We start from the raw sequence: 6538 nt of genomic DNA, 5'->3' as shown, positions 1-6538 counted from the left end.
CTTTTGTAAAAAAACAGATGGCACTTTAATGAGGAAGGAAGAAGGAGGAGGGTGGAATGCGAGAAAAATATATACTTTTTTTAGAGAACACAGAAAAGTGTGACTGCAAGGATGTTCAAAAGGCATCTAGGTGTGTGGAAATGAGTGTGTGTGTGGGGGGAGGGGGCTTCATTTCACAAACACGCAAACACCAGATATCTTTGTTTTGAAGTCACATGCGGTATTGTAGCAAGCTTCCTGGTTCAAACATTCTTGCGAAAAAAAGTGCCCTCTGCAAGAAGTCTCATTCTACCTCATCTGCGAACTTAGGTGTTCATTCTTGATGATGATTAATCCTTTCCAGCCAATTTACTCACTCTTCCGCCACATTATATTGATTGTTGCTGCCAGTTGTCAGGAGCAGAAGGAATACAAATCAAAAGTATGTCATTTGATGATATTAGAATCTCCACTGGAATAAGTTGTTTTAGCTAAAGTTAGCCGAGTTGTTAACTATGCCATGTCGTTAAGTGAAACAGTCTTAGTTTTTTTTCTGCTAGTCGCATTTCTGTTGTCACATATTTACGAGATGAAAGATATTTGAATTTGTGTAGGGATTGGAGTATTTTATGACGGTCACTTTCTCATTCTGTCTTTTATTTGCCACTTGGTCCATAGTTTTTTTTTATACTGTCCTCATTTTACTTCTCATCCTAGCCCGTTTTAGGAGATTGGACATTAATATCAGGGCTGGCATCAAGCATTTAGTGTATTGAGAAAAATAACAGGATTGGATTTGATTGGGCTTTATTAGTTTCACAGTGGAGAAATTTACATTTCACAGCAGCCAAGTTATGAAAGGAAGAGGAAAGCAAGGGAAGAAGTAGAAAAACAAAATACAGGAACAGATGTAAAGGCATACATATACGCTTGCGGCGCCATCTTGAAGTCAAGACAACAACAAAAAAATAAACAAAATAACAAATAATGTGACACAACACAAAAAACAGTCATTCAATCTTAAGCACTTTCTGAAACTTCTTTGTTGTATGAAGCGGTTCTAGATGAATGAGGAGAGGATCAAAGTGTCCTTTTCATGAAAACAAACACGAGCCACTCAACTAGTCATTCCGTTTCAAGTCTCCTGGTCTGGATCTCCAAAATTGTGGAAATCAATGAATATATCAACATGGTGGCCATGTTTATTTTTTGAGTTTCTGTGTGGGTTAAAAAAACATACCAAGGCCCATTTTTAGAATGTAAGGCGTCTGTAAGTATACCGTGTGTTTCTATTTTCAAGTAAAAAGACGTAAACAAATTAAGTACTTGAAGTACGGGAACCATAAAACTTCGTGTACAGTTACTTCCCACCACGGTTTTTAACGTGAAACAAAACAAATGTGTGTCGGATGAATATGGGCGTGGCCTCATCCGCTGGTGTGACGTTACTGCAGTTTAAAGTGGGCCGCGCTTGAGCTTCAGATAAGAATCCGCGGGGGGAAAAGAAACAAGACGGAGAAGGAGAAGAGAGAACAAGTGGGCAGTCCGCTGAATCCTGCGACTCAGGTCGGAGCACCAAGCATGCCGAACTTGCATTTAATCATGGAAAAGCGTGACACCGGCACCACCCGGAAATATCTCATTTATTGAGGTTGACAACTTTGCGTCCCAAGCCTGATCCACCGCGGGTGAGTTTGAATTTATCTACTTGAGTCGAAATGTGTTATTTGAATTGGCACTGACATGCAATGATGACAAACCGGCGATTGTACTTCTGCTCTATTTGGTTGTTTTTGTTTTTCAACGATTTTGAAGCGCGACGTCATTTTTTTTCCTGGTGGGGTTTTTGGGGGGAAGCTATCTGGCTGGTTGCTGTGATAAATCGGGCTTTCTATTTAATTGAACTGTTGGCGAGTCCATGCAATGAAAAGAGCCGTCGTGTGCCAAAAGATGAAGGGGGAAAACGCTCGATCAGCGAGGAGAGATTTTCAATTTACTGCCAGCTCCACGCATTGTGTCGCTCAGTTTTCGTGCTCCAGCAACGCTTTTACTTTAGACGTATACAGTAGTCATGAAAATAACATTTAAATGTGTTCCAGGGTTGCTCAATAGTGAACTTAAGCGCAACAGCCCGAAGCCCCAAAACGCCTCATTTGCTCCCCAATTAAACACTTAATTACTTATCATTCTTTCATTCATGTGAAATGTTAAGTCTCACTTTAAATTTAGTTACAATTTCCCCCAGTGTTTATTATTTATTTTCAATGAGACCTAGAGATGAGGGCGAGTGATGAATGTGCTGATTCGGAAATGAAGATTCAATGTCCGCATACGTGCTTTTACACATTTTAACCGCAAGGTGGCAGTGGACTGCAGGCTACCGAAGCTGATTAAACTCCCATTAGTCGCTTCGCCAAAGTCTTCCTTGTTAAATAATGGACACACTCCCTCTTTGTGGGAGAATAAAAACACCAAATCTGGCCAATTTAGTAAAACAACGGCCCCCCCCACCCTCAATCCAGCGAAAAAACATTGTAATATTGTATTCGAGGTGCATATATTCTGGTATATTTTAGCCTTGGTTTACCCAAAGCCATTAATCATAATTGAATTATCTTTACATGAGTGAATGCTTATATTGTATTAAATGGATCAATACTGGGAAAACTGAATTAATTTTATTTCATGAAATCTTTGCTTGTTTAAACATTTTTACAATCGGCAATTCGCCAATTAAAAAGCGTGTGTCGGTCCAAATAATTTGCCTCATGGGGAAAAAAAATCCAAAGCTTTTCCTAGTTATATATGTATTTCTTTAGTAAACAATGCTCAACCGGATTTTGCCCAATAATTATATTCCATTTTAACGTTTTCACAGTAAAAAAATGTTCAGTGTTGTTGCAGAAATCTACCCGTGTGTTTGTGGACAAACTAAACGAGATGACTAAGCTATCATAAAGCAGACATATGAAGGGCAAAACAAGCCGTGCAAACATTTTGTGTTTGTGATAATTAGTGCAGTAAAACTCATCCATCGGAAATCCTGTCTTTAATCAATACGGGAAAATAGTGCTTACGAGTGAACGTCTGAGATGAGAGAGGCTTGACATTTCACCAAGGACGTTTTGCTTTCACTCCTTGTGTTTTTTCCTATTCTCCGTGTTGATTAGGAAAAATGGAAATGATTTGTTTTAAGATGACATTTTAACAACGGTTGAATATACTGTAGTTGAAAAAAAAAATAGGGCCACAAATTTATCTGCATGGTCATTTGGATCCGTTCATGCGCACTATTAATTCATTAAGAATAACCACGAGTCTGCTTTCTGCTTTATTAGTCTTTTATCTGGTGATGCTGCCGTATGCTGTGCAGTGTGCCTAATGATGTCCAGTGTATGTCCATTTTGCAAGGCCAACTAATTTCAGAGAGCTCAGTACTCTGAACCCCCAACCCCCCTCGCCTTTTTTTTCAATGACATGTGAACACCGCAACATATATTGTTATAATTCAAGACAAACTTCAACTCGGGTTGTTTTGTTCTAGTCTGTCAAAACGCCTCAAAAGCAACAACACAGATGACCTTTATCTTGCGAATTAAGCTGTTTTTGCTCTGCCCTGACTGATAGCTCTTATTATTTCAGAAAAAAAAAACACAGTGAACGTTTGGCAAACACCCCGGAGCCATAACAAGTGCATTAAGAGAACTTAATGAAATACATGGCGGTAGAGGGCCTGCACTTTGCTTGTGAAAGCTGCGGCATTTTGATGTTTGTGCAGAGCAAGTGTAAAGACAGCATCAAGCTCCTCTCTTCTCTCTCTGCTGTACAAAAAAAAATGGAGTTCTGGACCAGAATGGAATTTAGTGACTTGTTTTTTTTGTACCTGTATTTTTTCAGGCCAATAACAATACGGTAAAGTCTCGTTATATCGATATCGGATATATCGATAGTCCCGGTTATATCGATATTTTTTCGGACTCCCTTGAATATCGATATAACGAGACTTTACTGTAGTTCACAGAATAAAATTCAGTCATATGTATTTGTATAAGTATATGTATTGGATTGGATGTACCTTTATTCGTCTCACAGTGGAGAAATGTACATTTCACAGCAGCAAAGTTATGAATGGAAAGAAAGAAGATAACAAAATACAGGAGCTGCTGGAAAGGCAGCCACTCTCGTGTGTGTGTGTGTGTATATATATATATATTTCTAGCGTGAGTGAATTTCAACCCCACCTCCTCATTTTTGTGTATCGATGTTCAAATTATGCATCATGTAACAGAACTTTTCAATCATTTCAATACATTTTACTTGTTACATTTTTTATGATTAATTAGGCTCATGATGTAGATTGTTGCCTCTGATCGTGACAGTTTTGAGAGCTGAGTCTTTTCCGAATTGTGGTCTTTAAAGTTTGAGAACCACTGATCTCATCACACATTGGTTTACCAGAGAAAGTCCTAAAATATTAGGATCCCCAAATCTAAAAATATTAGTAGACCCCAAATCAAAATATTCTCATCTTTAAGACAAAATACAGTGATACCTTGGCTTACGAACTTCATTGGTTCACAGACAGTGTGTAAGGTGAAAAGTGTGTATCCCCAAAAATAATTTCCCACCAGAAACCATTAAAATGAGAAAAATCCGTTCCCATGTCCCCATAAAACATAATTTTCTACTTTCAAATTTTCTAAGCCTTAAAACTATAAATATACCTTGTTTTATATATAATAAATGTGCTATGGTATTGTACTTAAATAAACTGTAGTGTATAATAAAGTCTTTTTTTTACCTTTGTGATGGTCGTTGATGACTTGATGGAGTGGGCGGTTTCATCAGCATTAAACACTTGAAGAGGAACGTAACCTTCTTCTTTCACCATCAATTGAGGACCTTGAAGGCGCTTTCTCTGTGATTATTTTATCTAGTTCCTCATCAATTGTGTTGTGTTTAGCTGGGTTGAAAGCTTTTTGCAACTGTACAGATGGCTTGTCTCTGTACTCTCTCTTACTATCATCTGCCTGTCACTTTAATGTTTAAACCACCTCCCCTCACTGCTGCGTTCTTGACCAATCACGTGCCTTTAACCGAAGACTGGAGGCGGGAAATAGAGGACAAAAACAGTCGGCTGTCATTTTGTTGTTAGAACGGGCTCGTTCACGAACGACACATCACGCATTGAGGCAGCTCCGTGTACGAAAAAAGTTCTATGCCAAGGTAAAGTTCGTACGCCAAGGTAACATTTTCATAATTTAACATTCGCATACCGAAAAGTTCGTAATCCGAGGTATCACTGTATTGCCCGTTTTTGACCGTATGATATTGTGCAAGGGCCCATAAGGTGATTCCCCATGAACGTATTGTTATTATACAACCTTAATATACAACATTGCTGAGCCTGAAGAAAAATTGCCCTTGCTGAAGAAAATACAGTAGATGTTGCACACTACAATGTTTTATTAACAGCAGTCAAAGTGCAAAACGATGATAGATTGTTCAAGTCCCACGTGACTCAGCTGAACGGCACAGACGTTGTCCGACATCAGCAATTTAAATTCAGCTTTGTTAGCTGTCTCTCTCTCTCTCGCAGGTCTGACCGTGTCTGCATCTGATTACGGGTGCGAGCATTTAATTAATAATTGGACACTTGCCGACGGTCATGTTGGTCAGCCGGCACTCTGCGGAGAAATAGATTGCATCGCTCTGATATGTAAGCGAGGAGGGCAAACGGTAAAGGCAGGCCGATTTTTGGAGATACGGAAGCTCCAGTACGGCGCCATGTTAATCCAATTTTCCCAAGGTGCACCATGGTTCTCCGCACCCCTTCAGGGGAGGGACGTCTGCACTGACGAATGAACTCATTAATTTCTTGTTTAACTCATTCGCTGCCAGACATGTGCAAAAATGTGTCCACTCCAGTGCCAGGGTTTTTGTCATTGTCACTTGAATTCCAGGACCCACAGAATATTGAGTTTTAGCATTACATAAACATTCTATACAGTTTTAGAAACCCTAGACTCTCTTCTTTCATCAGAAAAAAAGAGTTAATTCTTAAATTATATTGGTCTGGAGTTATATGAGCCAATGCGCACAACATATTTTTCTTTCACTCAAATTCCATTTGATCTTTTTCTTTTAGGGGAGGGTGATATATATAATAAGAATAAGAATAATAATAAAAAAAAATAATAATAATACATTTAATTTCTAAGCGCCTTTCAAAACTCAAGGACACTTTACAGTCAATGGATAACTGAGATACTGAACTCATTCACTGCAAAAACATGTCCATTCCAGTGCCAGGGTTATTGTAATTTTCCATCAAATTACAGGACCCACAGAATATTGAATTTTAGGACTACATAAACATTCAGTACAGTGTTATAAACCTTACAGTCTCTTCTTTCATCAAAAAAAAGAGTTAATTTCTAAATTATATGGGTCTGGAGTAAAATGCGTTTGAAATGAGGGTGGCTGTCCAAAATACAATACAATACATACATATTGGTTTATATAGTGCTTTCACAACAGCTGAAGCTGGAACAAAGCG

The 6538-nt window shown here is 38.6% G+C and overlaps 1 protein-coding gene across 4 annotated transcripts in view; it reads left to right on the top strand.

Annotated features, from left to right (window-relative positions):
- Nucleotides 1-1498: 1498 nt before the first annotated feature.
- The window catches only part of megf11 (multiple EGF-like-domains 11), a 146935-nt gene continuing 141895 nt past the window's right edge, over nucleotides 1499-6538 (top strand). For all 4 annotated transcript variants that reach the window (XM_088996437.1, XM_088996438.1, XM_088996436.1 and 1 more), the window contains exon 1: nucleotides 1499-1667. The gene's annotated coding sequence lies outside the window, so the exon portion shown is untranslated. The remainder of the gene's footprint in view (nucleotides 1668-6538) is intronic.

Source organism: Hippocampus bargibanti, linkage group LG05, assembly GCF_051943395.1.
Source record: "Hippocampus bargibanti isolate YZ-2025 linkage group LG05, ASM5194339v1, whole genome shotgun sequence".
Classification (NCBI taxonomy): Eukaryota; Metazoa; Chordata; class Actinopteri; order Syngnathiformes; family Syngnathidae; genus Hippocampus; species Hippocampus bargibanti.
The sequence above is the reverse complement of the archived record's forward strand: the minus strand, read 5'-3'. Positions and strand labels throughout refer to the sequence as shown.